Below are 22,834 nucleotides of genomic sequence, written 5' to 3' on the forward strand. Positions count from 1 at the left end.
TAGTGTTTAACGGTCGAGTGCAGTGCGGGGTGTGTACAGGACCGTGTTCTCACTGCACAGTGCTGTGAGTTTTATTGTTCTGTGTCCTGGTAGTGAAGGTCCGGATATTGTAAAGATCACTGTCCCAGTAGTCAAATGTTGACTTTTCTTGAGCAGTCACATATGCATATCATGTTTATACCTGAGATAGACCATTCCCTTCCCTTACACTACGGGCCAGATGTTGTTCAGATCTCTGTTCTTACAGTACCTTGCCGGCAGTTTAAACATCATATTTAACTGTATGTGGTATGTATCTCTCAATGTACTAAATTCCCACAAAGGACTTACCCATCAAAATGATTTGAGAGACCCAACAGCACTTCCTCTTTAGTAACAACACTACAGAGAATATCACCGTACCACCTTTCTCATCACACTTTCCTCCTTGTCCTTTTCCTTAGTGAAAACCAGTATTCATTTTCTACCTCGCATGCTAACTCTGGCTCCGGGCCTAAACTCCCACCTTTGTCCTAAGGTGGTCCTCTCGTCTCCCTACTGAACTGTGTTTTCTGTGTGTGCATAAGATGCCTGGGGATTCTCAATGATCTTCCTGAATGAGGACATTTCCTGGTAAATCTTCACTTTCCTGCTTCACAGTGTGACTTGTTTCTAACTTTCTGTATGTTCCTGCAAGACCCTATCCAATTCCATCTTCCTTGTCCTTACATATGATACCTCTTACATTTTAAACAAATACAATATTTCTCATAACCCGATGTTCATGACAATTCCTATCCTTCTCTACCCTCCTCACAGGGAGAGGGTATTACTAAATTCTGACCGGCTGGGCTGTACGTGGCTCTCACATGTCAGACATCAGCAACCATCAGCTCCATCTAGTAACAACTGCTCCCAGACAACTATCTATGACACCTGGCAATTCTTCCACAAATTTACAATAATCGACCTGCAGCTCCAAACATATTCTTATCAATAACTATCTGAAATCCTCCAGAATTAAGATCCATAAATCTTTCAGAATTAAACTCCAATCATCTTGCCAAGGTCATTTCGCAATACCATACGAAATGTGTTTCCCTCCCTGGTGAACCATCTACATACTGCTTCTGGAAACCTTCCCGAACACACGAAACAAATAAAGCCCCATCCGCTCAATGCCGCTTACTGACCTGTAGCTTTGTATACCAACGCCTCATGATATAAATGGTCAGGGTGGCCCCAGCAAGCTTCACTGTGAGAATATTACACTGTAACCAATCCCTGTTACACCAGTCCCACTTATCCTGGAAGAGAGCCCAATGATCTGTGTTTCTGATGCCTTCCCTCCTGCACCCATTGTTAGCCACATATTTAAGTGTACCAACTTGCCAAAATCATAGAACATAGAAAATAGAATAGCATAGAACATTACAGGCCCTTCGGCCCACAATGTTGTGCCAACCCTCAAACCCTGCCTCCCATATAACCCCCAAAATTAAATTCCTCCATATACCTGTCTAGTAGTCTCTTAAATTTCACTAGTATATCTGCCTCCACCACTAACTCAGGCAGTGCATTCCACGCACCAACCACTCTCTGAGTAAAAACCTTCCTCTAATATCCTCCGTGAATTTCCTACCCCTTACCATAAAGCCATGTCCTCTTGTACTGAGAAGTGGTGCTCTGGGGAAGAGGCGCTGGCTGTCCACTCTATCTGTTCCTCTTACTATCTTGTATACCTCTATCATGTCTCCTCTCATCCCCCTTCTCCAAAGAGTAATGCCCTAGCTCCCTTAAGTTTTGATCATAATGGATACTCTGTACACCAGGCAGCATCCTGGTAAATCTCCTCTGTACCCTTTCCAATGCTTCCACATCCTTCCTATAGTGAGGTGACTAGAACTGGACAGAGTACTCCAAGTGTGGCCTAACAGGAGTTTTATAGAGCTGCATCATTATATCGCGACTCTTAAACTCTGTCCCTCGACTTATGAAAGCTAACGCCCCATAAGCTTTCTTTTAACTACTCTATCTACCTGTGAGGCAATTTCAGGGATCTGTGGACATGTACCCCCAGATCTACCTGCTCTTCTTACCTTACCTTACCTTACCTTATCTTACCACGCAAGCGTGTGGCACCCGGAATAATCCTGAAATCACCACCCGAGAGTTCCAATTTCCTAACTTTCTGCACTAATCCTTAAAATCTCTTTGCAGGACCTTGTGTCTCAGTTGTTAGTTCTAATCAGGAACATGACCGCTGGCTATTCACACTGCCCTTTCAGAATGGCCCGTATCTTCTCAGAGACATCCTTGGCTATGGCATGACTGGGGTAACGCATCACCCCGCAATCTCACTCATTTACACACATACTCCTGGCTGCAGCCCAGCTAAAGTGTTTGCTGCATGTGATTCATATTTTTCCATACCCGTGTGTTTATGTGCTTTCTAATAGCCTGCTTGTGTTGAACATTGTTTGAAAATTCATTCATGAATTTCCAGGCAACTTACTAATGCATTCGCAAGCAAAGGAGACTGCACACGTGTTGAACCACACAATTTGTTAGAATTTGTACGATTTTAATATAGAACAAAAAAAAACTAATGTTTACAGTAGTAGCTGTACATATTTCAAAATAATACTTACCATCCTCTGAACAAGGCGATCTCTGTGAAAGAGTGGAACCACAAATCCGACAATGTCACACAGCCTGTTTTTTTTTTCTATCTACCCATCTATCTATCTATCTATCTATCTATCTATCTATCTATCTATCTATCTATCTATCTCTGTCTCCCTCTCCCTCTCTCTCACTCTCCCTCTACCCCTCTCTCCCTCTCTCCCTCTGTCTGTCTGTGTGCCTCTCTCTCCCTCCCTCCCTCTCTCTCTGTCTCTCTCTCCCTCTCCCTCTCTCGCTGTCTCTCTCTCTCCTCCTTTCTCCCTCACGATGTTTTAGTCGCTTCACTATCTCGCTCTCACTCTCATTCTGTTTTCTCTGATCTCCTACACCCCATTCCCTCGCGCTCACTCTCACGAGATCTTCCTCGTGTCCTATCCCTCGCGTGTTCTCCGTCACGTGCTCTCCTTCGCGCCCTCTCCTTCCCGCCAACTCCCTCATGCGCTCGCCTTGTCTCCTTCTGTCGCTCTCCCTCGTGCTCACCAGCGCCCGCGCCCTCTCCCTCACGCCCTCTACAGCACGCTCACTCTAGCGTCATCTCCATGGCACCCTCTCCCTCGCGCGCTCTCCCTCAGGTTCTCTCCCGGGCGCCCTTTCCTCGAGATGTCTCATTCTCTCTCCTTCTCGCCCTCAGCCCCCGCGCTGTCTCCTGCTTGGGCTCACTTTCTCCATCTCTCTATCTCTCACGAGCGATAAGTGAGGGTCTCCAATTGTAAAAAAAAATGTTCGAAGTTTCTTACGGGAAGATTGTTCAAGGTGGCAGTGAGAAGGAGAACATAAAGGTAGAGGAGGAGGAGAAAAAGGAATGTGAAGGAAAGGATGGGCTTTGACGGGAGCAGGAGTGGTTGATAGAGACGAAAACATACTCCAAGATCAGGCAGCTTTGTCAGCACCGGGAAGCAGGGTTAACAGGTTCTCCTCAAGCTTCAATTTAAAAGGGCGGGACGTGAGGCGCAAAATGGTTTCTCTGGAATGGTGAGACCAGTGATGTCGTCGGGATCAGTTGTAAACAGTTGCTTTGTAACTCAAAAGCAACACACACAAAACGGGAAAAGATCGAACAATTGACAGAACACTGATGAAGGGTTTCGGTTCGAAACGTCAACAGTTTATTTTTTTTTTTCATAAATGCTGCCTGGCCTGCTGAGTTCCTCCAGCATTTTGCCTGAGGAAAATAGTAAACAGTCGACGTTTCGTGGCGAGACCCTTCATCAAGATCTGATTTCATGCGTGTTGTTTTGTATTTCGAACGAATGCAGATTATCTCATGTTTGTTTTATTACTCTATTCATCACATTGTTTCCATTTACCCACAAGTGGGGGGATAGAATAGGGAGCATGAAGGCCGCTGAATTGTAATACTTTACAGCATTGATATATCAAGTTTCATGAGTTTAAAAATCCAATTCAGTGGGTATTTCACCGCATTCGTCAGCTCCTCTCGGAATTTGCTCTGAATCATGGCGTAAGTACACGTGTTGGTTCGGGAACTGAGCGCCCGCAGCGTCATAGCTGTGTGTTCTGTGACGTAACGGGAATCCGTGACAGAATAGTCAACAAAAATCACTGAAATCCGTCTATAGATTTAAAATACCACCCATGTTACCCACAACAAGATGAAACTACCGGATATGCTAAAGAGTAAAACAATGGATTTCCGTCGGTTCTCCATCTCCCGGTCCGTGTCATTCTCTCCACTCTTTTGTCCCCGAAGCCCCCTGCGGGCTCGACTGGTTGCTAGAATCCGCCTGACGGTCAGAATATTGAACAGCAGGATCAGACAGAATGGGAGACAAGGGGTTAACATACGGTGAAATAAGTCAAATGCCGCCCATGCGGGAGAGTTTTTTTATAGACTGGTGTTTGAGCACAATACCAGGGAACACCATCAATTACTACCAAAGGATCGTGTACAAAGCCCCAGGGGACACTCTCCAAACAGGCCAGCACACTCACTGTCCCGATAACCACAGCCGCCGTTCTCTCGGTGCAATATTTTGTTTTCAGCTTCTCACAGCAAATAACCGCAAATCGATCGACGGTGAAAGCGACAGTCCGCCAGACAGAGGACGCAGTGCTCGCAAAAATCAGCCATTGACGGAGTCTGCACACGGGAGTGATGAACAAGAATGATCGGGGAAAATAAATACCAACAGTCCAACTCAGCAGCGGATCCGAGATAACGACCAGGAGATCGGCCGCTGCCATTCCCACCAGGTAGCGAGTGACACATTTAGAGAGACCGCACTTTCCCTGGGACAGGATCACAATCACCACCCAAGTTCGCTGGAAGAGAGACAGGTGACAGCAAGCTGAGAAAATACTGAGCAGAAATGCAACTGTTTGAGGGGATCCTGTAATATTTCCACTTTATTGCTGCATTTAGCGGTGGGAGGGTCGAGAAAGGGCACAGAGCTGGCGGAGACAGAGGAGGGGTTTACACAGTAAAATAAAGTCAATATGATCTGAATTCCTTACTGTTGACCAAAATGTGAAGTTGCAGCGGAAAGTTACAACTGGGTAACTACCTCCTCAGGATCAATAATAGATGCAACATTTTCTACTGGCGCCTTCCGCGTCTCGTCTGGATGAAATGAATAAATCCGGATGCTGATGGCGGGTTTCTTCCATTAGACAATCATCATCTTCCAAGGCGATCACTGTCAGCGACAGGAGAGCCGAAAGACGGAACAAAAACAGGAAATGCTGGAAACACTTATGCAAGCAAAACAGAATATGTTGAAAAACAGTTAAAGTATCTCTCCTCGGAACTGTTCTCAGCGAGATCCCTGACACAAGTGTTAAATGGTTTCTCTTTCCATTCAAGCTGCTCGGGGATTAGTGTTTCCAGCATTCCCCGAGTTTGTTTCCTATCCCTACATTTGCCACCTTTACAACGGAATATTGACTGATTCCAACAGATACAGCGCAGTCTGACACAACCTCACAGAGAGACATGAGGCCTCCCACTGAATCCATCACAGGGAAGCAGGAGAGAAGAATTCAAACTCGGTGCCGTAGTCAGATGTCTGTAACAGTGTCAGATGTAAATATAATATAAAACATTTCACAGTATTGATAACTATGAAGCATCACGTCGGTTGTGTTAATGGACTGAGCATCGACTTCATTCTGCTGTCCATCATTTGCTTTACGTTCAGCAATATCGCAGACATTTACCAAAAATCCAGAACGGAGTTGTGTTACAACACGGAACTCCTCACATTTGTTAAAGTATTACTACAGTCGATGGTATGATTGTTCCTCCTCTATAAACACAATATGCAGTGCAGCAACAACAAGACCGAAAGCAGAGAGCCGAGCAACCCATAACTAATCACAAACAGCTGGAAGAACGCGGCCTGACCCGCTCAGTCCTACGGTAACTGGCCGATTCGCTGAATTCCTGCAGTGGTTTGTTTTTGGATAGAAATACCAGCATCTATGGTCCCGGTGTTTCCACTCCATTACTGAAATGCTGAATACAGGCACTGGAATGTGGAAGTTTTTTTTTATATATTTTTATTAACTTTTATTTTAAGAAAAACATCCACAAAAACCACAACCATAACGAAATCAAATTAAATATTGAACAGCTATAGAGAGAAAAAAAATATGAAGGCAAAAGTATACATACACAGCAGAGGTGCACCACACTAAAAAAAAACTCACACCTCAGCTCTTAAAATAGTCCAATTCAGGACCCCATATCCTGGTGAAAGTTTAAACCAGCGACAGAATCAATCAAATGATTGGGATTAAATTTCAACATCAACCACGGCAACTGACACTGCGGCTTACCGGGAATTCCAAAGGCTGAAATAAAAGGATAGTAAACGCCTGCTATCCGCCAGATGACTGGATACATCATTTCAGTGTGAATCTGTGATTTCTGTTGCTTCTGTATTCACAGCTCCGGCAGACAGCTGATGCATTCCAAGCGGCCCTGATTTATACAGAGGATCTCTCTCCAGAGATAAGGTTTTACACCTCACTAACCTCCTTAGTTACAATTGCTTGAACAAGCACTTTAATTCAATACCATTGTCTCTATTGTAAACATAGAAACATAGAAACATAGAAAATAGGTGCAGGAGTATTGGTGCATCAAAATTCTTTGGCATTACCTCAGCAGCGCATATGGTGGAAATAGGCTGGTAGATTTCTTTTCAAAGATTGAGCTTTGTCACGAAGCAGCTACACTTACAGATTTCATCTTTTGTTGGCTAATTATTCATCTCTGAACGGAGACCAGCGACACTGATCGATCTTCTTCCTGATCACACACACACACACACACACACACACACACAAACACAGAAACAATTGCACAGATGCATTTCTATGTTATAGTGACTGTCCTGTTGTACATACTATTTATTATTAGTTACTATAAATTGCACATTGCAGATTTAGACAGAAACATAACGTAAAGATTTTTACTTCTCATATACATGAAGGATGTCAGTAATGAATTCAGTACAATTCGAAATACACGAACACAGATTTGAACAAACATACAATAGGAAGAAAGAGATCAGGATGGAGACGGTAAAATGAGCACGTTGCTAATGTATAATCACGCTAAAATCTAAAGATGTTGGCAATCCAGGACAACACAAAGAACTCTACTGAGTTCCTCCAGCATTTTGTGTGTCATGTTGCTGATGTAACAGTCTTTAATTGGTATCTCAAATCAGTCAAAATGTCAAGAGAAATGGAGTATAAATATTTCAGTTTGCAAAGGAAAGGGCAGACTGTTAAGTAATACAAACACAACAAGGAATTGGCAGAATAGTAAGCGCACGGCGGCTGGAAATGAAGGAGAGAAAGACAAGCGTGAGCTAAATTGATAAATTTAAGACAGAGAGAGAGAGGGGGGAGGGAGGGGAGAGAGGGGGAGAGAGAGAGAGAGAGAAAGATAGAGGCCGATAGGCAAACTGACAAATAGGTAGGTCAAGCAGGCAGAAAATCAGCCAGAAACAGATGTATAGATTGCAGGATTGTTGTGTTCCTCCTGTATCACCTAGTCTCTGGTACAGTGTGAGAGTGTGATGTTCCCTCTGTACCCATTAGTCTAGGATGCAGTGGGAGTGTGGGGTTCACTCTGTACCTGTCAGTCTATGGTACAGTGTGATACTGCACAGGGCTGAAAGAAGTGCAGAAGGTTGTAAATGTTATCAGCTCCAACTTGCGTACTAGCCTACAAAGTATAACCATATAACAATTACAACGTGGAAACAGTCCATCTCGGCCCTTCTAGTCCGTGCAGAATGCTTACTCTCACCTAGGCCCACGGGACCTGAACTCAGCCCATAACCCTCCATTCCTTTCCTGTCCACAAACCGATCCAATTTTACTTCAAATGACAATATCGAACCCGCCCTTATCACTTCCACTGGAAGCTCGTTCCACACAGCTACTGCTCTCTGTGTAAAGAAGCTCCCCCTCGTGTTACCTCTAAACTTTTGCCCCATAAATCTCAACGCATATCCTCTTGTGTGAATATCCCCCACCCTCAATGGTAAAAGCCTATCCACATCAACTCTATCTATCCCCCTCCTAATTGTAAATACCTGCATCAAGTCCCCCCTCAACCTTCTGCATTGCAAAGAAAAAAGACCTAACTAATTCAACCTTTCTCTGTAACTGAGGTGCTGAAACCCAGGTCACATTCTGGTAAATCTTCTCTGTACTCTCTCTATTTTGTTGGCATCTTTCCTCTAATTCGGTGACGAGAACTGTACACAATACTCAAAATTTGGTCTTACCAATGCCTTGTTCAATTTTAACATTACATCCCAACTCCTATACTCAATGCTCTGATTTATAAAGGGCAGCATACCAAAAGATTTCTTCACCACGCTATCCACATGAGATTCCACCTTCAGGGAACTATGCACCATTATTCCTAGATCCCTCTGTTCTACTGCATTCTTCAATGCCCCACCACTTACCATGTATGTCCTATTTTGATTAGTCCTACCAAAATGTAGCATCTCATATTTATCAGCATTAAACTCCATCTACCATCTTTCAGCCCACTCTTCTAACTGGCCTAAATCTCTCTGCAAGCTTTGAAAACCTACTTCATTATCCACAACGCCACCTATCTTAGTGTCATCTGCATACATACTCATCCAATTTACCACACCATCATCCAGATCATTAATATATATGACAAATAAAACATTGGACACAATACAGATCCCTGAGGCACACCGCTACACACCGTCCTCCAATCTGACACATAGTTATCCGCCACTACTCTCTGGCGTCTCCCATTCAGCTACCGCTGAATCCATTTTATTACTTCAATATTAATACCTAACGATTGAAACTTCATTACTGACCTTCCGTGTGGAACCTTGTCAAAGGCCAGAAAGATGTCCATATAGACAACATCCACCACTTTACTCTGGTCAAATTTCCTAGTAACCTCTTCAAAAATTGAATAAGATTTGTCAAACATGACCTTCCACGCACAAATCCACGTTGACTGTTCCTAACCAGACCCTGTCTATCCAGATAATTATACATACCATCTCTAAGAATACTTTCCATCAATTTACCCACCACTGACGTCAAATTCACAGGCCGATAATTGCTAGGTTTACTCTTAGAACCGTTTTTAAACAATGGAATCACATGAACAAAACGCCAACCCTCCGGCACCATCCCTGTTTCGAATGAAATTTGAAATATTTCTGTCAGAGCCCCTGCTATTTCCACACCAACCTCCCTCAAGGTCCCAGGGAATATCCCCTCAGGTCCCGGAGACTTATCCACTTTTATATTCCTTAAAAGCACCAATGCTTCTTCTTCTTTAATCATCATAGTTTCTACACCTTCCCTACCTGTTTCCCTTACAATACACAATTCAATATCCTTCTCCTTAGTGAATACCAAAGAAAATAAGTTGTTCAAAATCTCCCCCATCTCTTTTGGGTCCACACATAGCTGTCCACTCTGATTCTCTAAGGGACCAATTTTATCCCTCACTATCCTTTTGCTGTTAATATAACGGTAGAAACCCTTTGAATTTCTTACACCTTACTTGTCAAAGCAACCTCGTATCTTCGTTTAGCTTTTCTTATTTCTTTCTTAAGATTATTTTTACATTATTTATATTCCTCTAGCACCTCATTTACTCCATGCTGCCTGTATATATTGTAGATATGTCTCTTTTTCCGAACCAAGTCTCCAATATCCCTTGAAAACCATAGCTCTCTCAAAATTTTAACCTTTCCTTTCAACCTAACAAGAACATAAAGATTCTGTACCCTCAAAATATCACCTTTAAATGACCTCCAATTCTCTATTACATCTTTCCTATAAAACAGATTGTCCCAATGCACTCCTTTTAAATCCTTTTGCATCACCTTAAAGTTAGACTTTCTTCAATCAAAATGTCAACCTTAGGTCCAGACGTATCCTTCTCCATAATTATATTGAAACTAATGGCATTGAGATCACTGCGCCCGAAGTGCTCCCCAACACATACCTCCGTCACTTGACCTATCTCATTCCCTAACAGGAGATCTAACGCTGCCCCTTGTCTAGTTGGTTCCTCTATATATTGATGCAAAAAAAAAACTATCCCCCACACCTTTTACAATCTTCAAACCATCTAGCCCTTTTGCCGTAAGGGTTTCCCAGTCTGTGGAAAGTTAAAATCTCCCACATTCCCACCCTTGTGCTTACTACAAATAGCTGCTTTCTCCTTATAAATTTGCTCCCCAAATTCTCGTTCCACATTAGGTGGTCTATAAAACACCTCTATAAGTGTGTCTACACCTTTCTTATTCTTCAATTCCACCCAAATATCCTCCCTAGCCGTGCCATCTAATCCACCCTGCCAGAGCACCGCTGTAATATTTCCTCTGAGAAGCAATGCTACACTTCCCCCTCTTGTTCCTCCGATTCTATCACACCTGAAGCAACGAAATCCGGGAATATTTAGCTGCCAATCACACTCATCCTGCAACCATGTTCCACTAATAGCTACCACATCATATTTCCATGTATCAATCCAAGCTTTAAGCTCATTCACCTTTCTTATAATGCTCCTAGCATTAAAATAAATGCATTTATGATATTTTCCACCTGTTACTCTCTGTTTATCACTAACGGTGCAAACAACTTTACTATCTTCTTTTGCTTTCTTCTCCTAAACATCTGTTCCTACACTCTGGTTCCTCTCACCCCTTGTATCTAGTTTAAATCCACTGGAGCCTCTCTAGCAAACATACCTGCAAGAATATTTGTCCCCCTCCAGTTCAGATGTAAACCGTCCCGCCGGAACAGGTCCCACATTCCCTGGAAAACTGCCCAATTATCTGTAAATCTGAAGCCCTCCCTCCTGCACCATGTCTTCAGGCACGTGTTGATCTGCGCTATCTTACTATTTCTAAACCCGCCTGCACGTGGCACTGGTAGCTATCCTGAGATTGCTATCCTGGAGGTCCTGTCCTTTAACTTGGCGCCTAACTCCCTAAACTCACCGTTCAGGATTTCCTCACTCTTCCTACTCACGTCATTGGTCCCTACATGGACCACGATATCCAGCTGCTCACCCTCCCTCTTGAGTATACTGAGAACTCGATCCGAGATATCGCGGACCTTGGCACTATGGAGGAAACAGACCATCCGGGATTCTCGATCTCTTCCACAGAACCTCTTACCTGTCCCCTTACTATCGAATCCCCTATCACTATTGCTCTCCTCTTTTTCCTCCTTCCCTTTTAAGCTTAGGGTCCCGTCTCGGTACCAGAAAGGCAACCACTGCGACTTGTCCCTATCATGTCGTCCCCATCAATAATATTGAAAATGATATACTTATTATTGGTGGGAACGGCCACAGGGGTGCTCTGCTCATTCTGTCTATTCCCCTTCCCTCTCCTGACAGTCACCCAGCTACCTGTCTCCTGACTCTTAGAAGTGACTATCTCCCTGTAACTCCTGTTGTTTCTGCCTCTGCCTCCCCAATGAACCGAAGTTCATCCAGCTCCAGCTCCAGTTCCCTAACTCGGTTTGTCAGGAGCTGCAGCTGGATGCACCTTTTACAGGTGTAGTCATCAGGGACAACTGTGCTCGTCCTGACTTCCCACATACTACAAACGGAGCACTCGACTGCCCTAACTGCTGTCTCCACTGCCTCCTCCTAAGTTAATTAAATTAATTAAAGGAACTTACCCGGCCTTACCTCACTTGGAGTGAACCTCGTCCTCAGCCTCTGTTCGCCGAAGCCTCTTGAACCAAAGCCTGCCTAATCTATCTCCCTCTACTCCATCGCCCACTACAACTTCGCCCGCTCAGTTAATCTCTTTCCCGCTGCCTCACGGTCCGACTTTCACGCGCTTGCGCAGTCCTGCCTCGTTCAACTGCCGAAGATCGTCCAACCACAAATGGGATCCAGCTGTTGGTGGCGGCGATGACCATAGGGATAGTCTGCACTGGCTCTTGAAACCCTTTCCCCTTCCTGACAGTCACCCAATTTCCTGTGTCCTGCACCCTGACTGTATCTACCAGTTTATATGTCCTAGTCCATCCCGCCTGCGGCCCCCAATGAACTGGGGTTCATCCAGATTCAACAACACGTGAGAGAATCTGCACCTTGCAGTTTGTTACCAGCTGCAGCTCTGTGCACTTCTCGCAGGTGTCGTCATCAGGAACCATGGAAGTTTCCCCGCCTTTCCACATCCCGTGAGGAGCATTCCACTCCGGCGATGGCCGCCCCGCTTGTCCCTGCCTTATTTTAATGTCTTCTGTGCATTTAACAGAGGATCAGCGAACCCGAGCGAAATACGTTCTTGTAAGCGTCTCATCTCTCAGAAAGGCCGCTGCTCTAACGTGCAAAACACTCTGATTCTGTCTGCTCTCTATCAGATTAAACATTGAAATACAAGCCTGAACAACATTCTGACTGTAATAACTCATCCATGATAGAATGATGAACCAGACACAGCGGACCGAATGGCCTTTCTGCACGATGTCTTATGTTCTTGTGAACCTTGTCGCAGCTTCTGTTTCTTCCACAGTCATCAGATTATTGGGCCTTATGGTTCACTTACTAACATCCATCTGTAAAGCCGTGTTGCCGATATAATTGAACCTCCTGTGTTCAGTGTCTGTTGACGTTGCCATGATAAACTCACACTCAATGTTTTCAGATTCAGTCCTGTCTATTAACGTTTATATCCCCGCTTCCCCACATGTGAAAATAATGAGTCTTCCAAGCGTTCTCATTCATCTCAGCAAACCTCCTTCCCACATTCTTGCTGAGAGGCGTCTCACGAGTCTTCGATCTGTATTTTTTTTTAATGCTTGACTTTCCAAAGAAGCTGCCAAACCTGAGAAACCTGTAACAAGCTCGCGTTCATTTCCGATTGGCGGGATGTTATGTGTGTTTGTGCGTAAATAATTCTGCCTTCAAATTCAGACATTCATTCCGTTCCTAAACACAAACGTTGTCAGGGTGGCCGAGTGGTCTAAGGCGTCAGACTCAAGGAATGAAAATCCTTCCGACAAACAGGAGTGTTCTGGTCTCCATCTGGGGTCGTGGGTTCGAATCCCACTCCTGACATCTTTTGTTTTTAAACATTCAATCCAGGTGATGTTAATTCTGCAACAAAACGTGGGTTCTTAGTGTGGATTAGGAAAACGGTAGAATAGATTGTGGGTTTTGACACTGCTAATCACAATACAACAGATTATCGTACACCAATTTCTGGGTGAGCGATTTATTTAGAAACAATTCCTTGGAGAAGGATCTCGGCCCGTAACGTCGACTCTTCACTCTTTTTGACAGATGCTGCCTGGTCTGCTGAAGTCCTAGGATACTCATCTAATCAATATAGAATAGTGTTTAAAGTGAAATCTTTGGCTGTCGGAATATTCAATGGATGGGGACGTGAGGCTAAACTGTTCTTGCACCTGTCGGTGCGAGTCCTGAGGCTCTTTTACCTTCCACCGAATGGCAGCAGCGTAAAAAGAAAATGCCCTGGTTGGTGAGGACCTCCGGCTGTTTTCCGATGACACAGTTTTATGCAGATGTCCTGAATATTTTGTAGTGCGTTACCCGTGACGGACTGGGCTGAATCCACTAACATTTGAAGATTTCCCTTCAAAGATATTGCTATTTCCGTACCAAGTCGTGATGCAGACAGATAATCTACTCTCTACTACACATCTGTAGAAGCTCATCAAGTTTTTTTGAGGCCATGGTGAATCCCCGCAGTCTCCTAAGAAAGTAGAGGATATAGTAATACCTACCAATTTAAAATTACTTCCTCCAATGAGAAATGGCTCATGGACCTGTAGTTTTCCCTCTCCTCAAGACCACAATCTGTCTTTGGTCTTGCCGACATTGAGTGATAGGGTGTTGTCACATCTTCAGTAAAACAATCCCCTCTTAGTTGAAATGTATGCCCTATGATGTAAGACATGTCACCTGCGGGATGGAGAGAGCTTCTGTGTGCTCTACCTTCACCTATGCCTCCCAAAATCTAAGAGACGTCTATCAGATTCCCCCTCACCCACGCTGCTTCAGAGAAAATAACTCACGTTTGTTGAAACCCTCCTTATCGTACAAACTGTCAAATTCAGGTATCAGCTTGTTAAAGCTCTTCTGCACACTCTCCAAAGCCTCGTCATCCTTTCTGTGACAGATGGCCTAAACTGTGTGCATTACCAGTTCCAGTGCTGTGCTTTTGTGTGCTTTAAATTCTCACATGCTTGGCAACCTGAGAAAAGGCATCACACCCATCTTCATTTCAAATTCCACGATGTAGTGTGTGTTTTCTATGTATGCTCTCTCACTAAAGTAGTCGTTCACTCTATTATGAAACACAGCTGTTCATGTGGATTTGAAGAGAGTTGTCAGGGTGGCCGAGTGGTCTAAGGCGCCGGACTTAAGCGGAGAAAGTCGTTTCGTAATAGACGCGAGTATTCTGGTCTCCAACTGGAGGCGTGGGTTCGAATCCCACTCCTGACAACTGTTGTTTTTTACACTTGGTGTTCTGATAATTCAATCACTAATTTTATTGCAGCGGTTAAAGCATGGGTTGGGGGGATGAGAAAAACGCAAGAAAGATAAAGGTTTTGTTTTAGTCACAGCAGAGAGCAGTACAACGGGTCATACTATATCAGATTTGGGCTGCCGAGTTTGAAGAGAAAGAGCAATCTGTGAAGAGTGTCTGTGTCACCTTCTCAGCCATGGCTGTCGGGTAGGCAGAACTACGTCGGTGCCATTCAGACACGTTGTCGGTCGCTATACTGAAACGGCATTTTACATCGTCGTTCTTACCTGTACATCTGCCGCCGAGCTCAGTGTCGTGCGTTTAACACCACTCTGCACTTGGCAATATCGGATTGGTCATTCTTGACTGGGTTATATTCCCTTTCTGTGGTTTAATAGGCCACTCTTTTTTTTTTGATTTTTTTTTTTTTTTTTTTTGCAAAGCATATGTTTTAAGAAATACAGCGTGGAAAATAGCCTTCGGCCCAACTGGTTGAAAGTTAAAAGCAAAAAGTAAATTTGCATCACAGCAGATCTATACACATATATCACCATATACAAAAATGAAATTCACCTTCCAGCGGGCATCCAAGAAACACAATAAAATCGTTGAAGGACCGCAGCAACAGGACGGTCAAACACTCAATGTGTATAACACAGCAAACTGCGCAAAGTCAAGCGAAATAATAATGATAATAACAATATTGATTGTTAGTTGACGCAATAATCCAGGGCGACTACAAAGCCCACTAGAATTTCTTTAGATTTAAACCCCCTCTCAGAAACAACCAGATGAATAACACATTGACGAAGGATCGAATATGAACCATTTGAAATTATTCACATAAATCTGAAACGTTTAATACAGCTAGTAAAAATAATTTCGAAAGTTATAAAATTAAAATCTGGACAAGATAAGCGTATTAGATTAAACAAAAAGGAAATTTCAATTGAGGTAGCACAAGATAAAACAGTACAGCAGGATGCAATGCAATTGATGGATGGACACCTTTACTTTACATCTTGATGATTTGGATGTTGGAATTGATGATCTTACGGGTAGGTTTGCGGACCAGTTGAAGGTAGTTGGAGATGCAGAAACGCTGCAGGACGTAGAGAAGCTACAAAAGAACTTGGACAGATCAGGAGAATGGGCAAAGAAGTGGCACATAGAACACACTGTCAGGGATTAACAGTGCTTCTGCACTTCGGCAAAATAAATAAAATCGAAGGCTATTTTCTAAATCCAGAGAAAATTGGAAAATCTGAGGTGCAAACGCACTTAAGATTGTTCGTGCAGATTTCCCTGAGGGAATTTCTTAGGTTGCGAAAGTGGTCAAGAAGGCAAATGAGATGGTAGCAAATATTGATGGAAGAATGGAATATAGTTGCCGGAATATAATCTTGAGGCTTTAAAATGTACATGATGTGGCCTTACTGTGAGTATTGTGAGCAGTTTGGAGCGCCTTGTCTTAGAAAGGATGTGCTATCAATGGACACGTTTCAAAAGTGGTTTAAAAAATAATTCAGGATTGGAAGACTGATAGCTCGAGCATTTGATGGCTCTGGGCTTCTACGTCCGGTAATTCAGAAGACTGAGTGTTTCTCTACTCACGGTAATCTGGAAAATTAAGTGTTTACCCTACTGACGTCCCCATTTGGTCCTTCCTGACTACTAGAGTTTGTCTCCCCATGTCTATCACTCGTGTCTTCCGGCGGCTTGGGTCCACCTGCTCCAGGACTGAACCTGGCTTCCTGCAATTTCAGCAGGTGCTGAAAAGCATCTTGGAACTTTGCAAGAAGCAACCGGCGAGAAATCTCTCAGAAAGGTGAGTTCTCCGTTGCTCTAATAGTGTGGCAGGTACTATTGGACAAATCAAAATCAGACCTGTCTGTAGAAAATGTTTCTTTTCATTCCAACATTTTCTCAGTTAATCCTCTTTTCTATTCCTCGAGCATTCCGGTAAATGCATGGATTCCTGTTACTCTACCTACACCCGGTACAGAAGATGATAGGTTTAGACTGGGTGTACCTCACAGTTCCTCCTTTCCGTCCATCATTCTACTTAGCAGGAACTGGCACCTTCCCAAAAGTAGCTCTGTACACAGTGTGAATGATGTTCAAAATGTTCTTTCCATTTCTCTCCCGCATGCTCCCAGGAGCCTTCGGCAGTATTTGTTCTTACAAGAATAGAAGCTCCATCCTTCTCAATCGGATCCGGGTAGAGCAAGACTAGTGTGTCAATAATCTCAGTTACTCCATCATCTGCTCCGTAAACACCAGCTTCAACAACAGGTAACCATTGTATGGATACTCACCGGTACTAAGCCCCGGAATCTCAGGGCACTCAGTGACGACAATGGTAAGTGCCCCCGATACCGGTCGGAACAGGATCTACAAAGCAAAGTAATTTGAAAAACTGTGTCTACTATGGATCTAACATAAGTACCTTCAGTCCGTAGAGATACACCCGAGTATAGTCTCACTCGCCCTTCAGGAAGAGTGTTTTGTACTTTAGTACTGTTTCCTTTGATACACTAATCCTCTCCATAACGTCAGCCTGTTCCTTTACTGGGTCCATCCGCAGCTTGATCTCTTTTCGTCGCTGTTTGATTAACCGCTGAATTGTTTTCTGAAGGTTTTCCTGTCCTTCACACCCCCGCTTCTCCACATTTGTACAGAACATATCGGTCACTTCCCTGGTATAGGGGTCCTGCTCAGTAACATCCCACCCGTGTGTCGGGCTTCCTATCGGCCCTTTGTGTAGCAGCAAACGATATCATCCGAATTACCGCGGCCCACAGATTTTTCACGATATCCTGCAACATCCGCGGTTGTGTGAGATTTCGGGCGCTTTAGCAACAGTGGCTACTACCGAGGACTTTGCCCTGATCATGAAGGCCTCCCGTTCCTCCATCATGTTTTCCTCCTCGCGAACTTCTTGGAATATTCGTGTCATTCGTATACCTACAGCAATCACATCATGTTGTAACCCTCCCCCCGACCTTAATAATTTACTCCATCCTCAATTTCTCTAAGACAGTTGAGTGCATCCTTCGTCGTTCAAACAGGCAGCAGCTTCGCCAGCCTGAAAATGTCGGCAGGCAACTTCGCTCCCTCTTCCTAAAACGTGCACCACAGATCGGCTGCACTTTCAGCAGCGCAAAAGGCATCTTCCCGAGCTTGCAGACATTAGCTGATGTGGCTAATGGATTTTCTGCTTTGAGGAAACTTACTGTATCGCCGCCGCACCCTTTAAGCTCTCTACCAGTCTCAGTATTTTCATTTTATCTGAGCAGTGCCATTCATCCAGAAATTCAGATGTCTGCTCAGCCAGAGCCTCATATTCCTCCTCCCCAGCGGCTGTGGGCCTCACCCCAGAGAACACTCCCAGCCTTCAACAACTTTGTCTCTCCGCAAATATATCGGCATTTGTCAGCCAGTGATGCAATAGCGAAACCGAGCTCAGAATTTAAATCAAATGCTGAATGAATCATTGGACCGTTCACATCAGACAGCTTCTTCTCCTCACTCCGCAGAAACGACAGCAACCTGTCTTTAAAGTCTCTGCCCACGAAACAATCTGCAGATGCGCGAAATACAAAAGAGCACACACACAATCAGTACCTTAATGTAGAATGTCGGCCCGAAATGTCGAAAGTTTACTCTTTCCCACTGTCGCTAACTGGTCTGCTGTGTTCCTCCAGCATTTTGTGAGTTACTTTCGAGTTACAAAACAGCTGTTTAGAGCTGATCCCGACGGCTTTGCTGGCCTCAGCATCCGCTTTGCTTCTCATCTACCGCTCCGTTCCCGTTGAATCTTGGGTCAAATCTGTGGCCCTTGCTCCCGCTTCTCAGAACACTGCAGAACCGTTTTCGTCTGTATCAGACCCTCCTGTGCCCGTCATAGCCCCCTTTTTCCATCTTATTTTTCTTTCTTTACCAGTGGAATCCCTTTCTCTCCGCCACCTTAAACAACAACAGTAAAGCTGCGTTCCCCGTTACAACTGAACCTCCTGTATTCCAGCCAGGGGTGTCACATTCAGTCCATCTATAAACGTCCAAATCCTCACTTCCCTACATGTGAACACAGCGATTCTTCCCAGCGTTGTCATTCACCATTACAACCTCCCTCCCAAATTTCTGCTGATACGCGTCTAACGAGTTCTGATCTGTAATTTTAACACTGCTTCTCTTTCCACAGATGCTGCCTAACCTGAGAAAACTGTAAGAAGCTCGTTTTCATTTCCGATTCCCAGGATGTGTTTGTGTGTATATAACTCTGTTCTCAACTCAGGCATTCAATCTGTTCCCAAACACAACCATTTGTTTTGGATGTGAAGTGGGTGACGCAAAGTTGTCAGGGTGGCCGAGTGGTCTAAGGCGCCAGACTCAGGGAATGAAAGTCCTTCTTACAAGCACGGGTGTTCTGGTCTCCATCTGGGGGCGTGGGTTCGAATCCCACTCCTGACATCTTTTGTCCTTAAACATTCAATCGAGGGGTGTTATTACTGCGAAGAGAATGTGGGTTGTTTGTGTGGATTAGAAAAAACGGTAGAAAGACAAGATTGTGATTTCATCACGGCACATCACAGCACAACCGATCATCGTACATCCAATCCTGGGTGCCGGATTTCCTCAGAAACAATTCCCTGGTGGAGGATCTCAGACCGAAATGTCGACTGTTCACTCTTCTCCGCAGATGCTGCCTGGCCTTTTGAGTTCCCCCAGACAGACTCAGCTAATAATATATACAGAAGTATTTAAAGTGAAATCATTAGTTGTCGGATCATTCAATGGATAGGCACGTGTTTGTAAGTTATCACCTTTTGATCAATAGCCTGGTAGTTGATGAGTAGTGACTGTCCTTGAACGTGTTGGGGTTAGTGAGTCCTGAGGCTCGTGTGCCTTCTACCTTCTACCTGACGGCAGCAGCGACAATAGAGCAGGGCCGGGGTGGTGAGGATCTCTGATGATGGATGCTGCTTTCCGATGACACCGGTTTACGTAGATTAGCTAAATGTTTGACAGGGCTTTACCCGTGATGGACGGAGCCGAATCCATTAACGTTTCTTGAAGATGTTTCTTCAAAGGCCTTGCTGTTTCTGTACCAGGTCGTGATGTAGACAGACAATATACTCTCCACTACACATTTATAGAAGTTCGTCAAAGTTGTTGACGTCATGCCGAATATTCGCATTCAGAATCAGGTTTATTATCATTGGCATGTGACGCGAAATTTGTTAACTTACTAGCAGCAGTTCAATGTAATACATAATCCAACAGACAGAGAAAAATAATAACACATAAAATAAAACATAATCATAAATAAACAAGTAAATTATTTACGTGTATTGAATAGATTTTTTTTTAAATTGCAAAAACAGAAACACTGTATGTCAAAAAAATGAAGTAGTATTCGAAGTTTCAATGTCCATTTAGGAATCGAATGGCAGAGGGGAAGAAGCTGTTGCTGGTTCTCTGAGTGTGTGCCTTCAGGCTTCTGTATCTCCTACTTGACGACAACAGTGAGAAAAGGACATGCCCTGGGTGCTAGAGGTCCTTTATAATGGACGCTGCCTTTCTGAGACACCGCTCCCTAATGATGTCCTGGGGAATTTGTAGGCTGGTGCCCAAGATGGAGCTGACAAGATTTATAATCCTCAGCAGCTACTTTCGGTCTCGTGCAGTAGTGCCTCCATACCAGACGGTGATGCAGCCTGTCAGAACGCTCTCCACGGTACAACTACAGACGTGTTTGAGTGTATTTGTTGACATGCCAAATCTCTTCGAACTCCTAATAAGGTATACCCACTGTCTTGCCTTCTTTATAGCTGCATCGATGCTGTACGTTGGGACCAAGTTAAGAAAGTAGTGGAAATATTAATAACAACCTCTGTTCCTCCAACGAGAACTGGCTCATGGACCTCTGGTTTTCTCTCTGCTGAAGTCCACAATCTGTTCCTCGGTCTTGCCGACATTGAGTGATAGGGTGTTGTCATCCCCTCTTCGTTGAAATGCATTCCTTATGGTATAAGACCCTGGGATTGAGATAACCTCTGCGTGCTCCACCTTTATCTATGCTTTTCATAATCCAAGAGACATCCATCAGATTCTGCCTCACCATCGATGCTCCAGAGAATGCAACCTAAGTTTGTTCAAACTCTCGTTATCTCACAAACCGTCTAATTCGGGTAACAGCTTGGTAAAGCATATCCTTTCTATGACGGATGGCTGGAACTGTATCCATTACCTGTTCCAGTGCTGAGCTGCTGTATGTTTTAATTTCGCACATGTTTGGTGAACTGAGCAAATACAACATATTCATTTAATTTCAAATCCCAGGATAATGTGTGTGTATTTTGTATGTATACTCTCTCACTGGAGCAGTCATTCATTCCATTCTGAAACACAGCTGTTTATGTCCGATGTGAAGAGAGTACTTCAGGGCTGTTAGTGTGGCCGAGTGGCCCAAGGCGCCAGACTTGAGGCGAGACAGTCGCTTTACAGCAAACCCGAGTGTTCTGGGCTCCACATGGAGCCGTGGGTTCGAATCCCACTCCTGACAACTGCTGTGCTTTACACGTGCTGTTTTGAAAATTCAATCACGGTAATTTTATTGCAGCGATCAAAACATGTTCTGTTTGGGTGGATGGGAAAGACAGAAGAATGATAAATATATTGTGTTTTTTTTCACACAGCAGAGAGCGGTACAACGGGTCAGATTACTTGAGATCCGGGGTGCACAGTTTGATGAGAAAGACGCCTCGCTGAAGCGTCGCTATCAATGTCTCCGATGCAACTACAGGTTGGACTGAACGATATCGGTGCCGTTCAGACAAATTGCCGGTCGCTACATTGCAAGGGAATTTTATATCGTCGTTCTGAAATATACATTGGCAGCGGAGCTCAATACTGTGCGTTTAACACATTTTTGGACATGGGAATTCCGTGTTGCTCTTTCAGGACTGCATTATATTCACTTTGTGTGGTTTAATACGGGCAGTATTCCTCTTTTTGCAATGCAGATGTATAAGACGTTGTCATAGAGTCGTCCAGCATGGAAAGTAACCTTCGGCCAAACTGTTTCGAAGTTCAAAGCAGAAAGTAAACTTGTCATCACGGCATACATACATATATCATCAGGTACAAGAATGAGATTAAATTCCTCTCGGAAATCAATAAAAGCAATGAAGGAACGTGCCATCAGATCAGTCAAAACTTCAAAGTGTATAGGGCAAGAAACTGCAGAGTCAAACAAAATAATAATAATAATGATAACAACAATATTAATTGTAACTTCATGCAGTAAACTAGGGCTGCTAACGAATCCAACAGTTTGTTTACATTTTAACCCTGTCTCAGAGACTACCAAGCGAATTACAAGAAGTCCAGAAAGATGTTAAACGCTCGTTACTGAGCTCTGCGGCCGATGTATATTTCAGAACGACGATCTAAAATTCCCTTGCAATATAGCGACCGACAGCTTGTCTGAATAGCACTAATGTCGTTCTTTCCAAATAATAGTCACGTCAGAGAAATTGACACCGGCAGTCTTTATCGAAGCCTCTTTCTCAACAAACACTGCACCCTGATTCTTGTGCGATGTGACTAGTTGTACTGCTCTCTGCCGTGACAAAAACAGAATATTTATCTTGACAGAGGATCGAACATGGACGCTTGGAAATTATTCACGTCTTTATCAGTAAAGCTGAAAAAAATAATGTAGGTAGTAAAGCTGTTTTCTAAAGTTATAAAAATAAAATTTGAAAGTTAAGCATATTACATTAAAGTAAAGAAAGTTGCAATTGAGTTAGTGATATATAAAGTAGCAGATCAAAAATGATGGCAGAATATAGCATTAATGGAAGGATTCTTGGCAGTGTGGAAGATCAGAGGGATCTTGGGGTCCGAGTCCATAGGACACTGAAACCTGCTGCGCAGGTTGACTCTGTGGTTAAGATGGCATACCTTGCATCGGACGTCATCAACCATAGGATTGAGTTTAGGTGCCGAGAGGTAATGTTACAGCTATATAGGAACCTGGTCAGAACCCACTTGGAGTTCTGATCACCTCATTACAGGCCAGCTGGTGGCGCAATGGGATCAGCGCCGGTCTCTGCAGCGAGGGCTCCCGAGTTCGAATCGCAGTC

The 22,834-nt window shown here is 43.9% G+C and overlaps 3 non-coding genes across 3 annotated transcripts; all 3 read left to right on the plus strand.

Moving 5' to 3' along the window:
- Positions 1-13,132: 13,132 nt before the first annotated feature.
- trnal-caa (transfer RNA leucine (anticodon CAA)) lies at positions 13,133-13,246 on the plus strand. Its single transcript has 2 exons — positions 13,133-13,170; positions 13,212-13,246. It is a non-coding gene; the product is annotated as a tRNA-Leu (tRNA).
- A 1,294-nt stretch (positions 13,247-14,540) lies between these two features.
- trnal-uaa (transfer RNA leucine (anticodon UAA)) lies at positions 14,541-14,656 on the plus strand. Its single transcript has 2 exons — positions 14,541-14,578; positions 14,611-14,656. It is a non-coding gene; the product is annotated as a tRNA-Leu (tRNA).
- Positions 14,657-19,040: 4,384 nt separating this feature from the next.
- Positions 19,041-19,154, plus strand: trnal-cag (transfer RNA leucine (anticodon CAG)). Its single transcript has 2 exons — positions 19,041-19,078; positions 19,120-19,154. It is a non-coding gene; the product is annotated as a tRNA-Leu (tRNA).
- The last annotated feature ends 3,680 nt before the right edge of the window (positions 19,155-22,834 follow it).

This window comes from Mobula birostris, chromosome 13, assembly GCF_030028105.1.
Source record: "Mobula birostris isolate sMobBir1 chromosome 13, sMobBir1.hap1, whole genome shotgun sequence".
Classification (NCBI taxonomy): Eukaryota; Metazoa; Chordata; class Chondrichthyes; order Myliobatiformes; family Myliobatidae; genus Mobula; species Mobula birostris.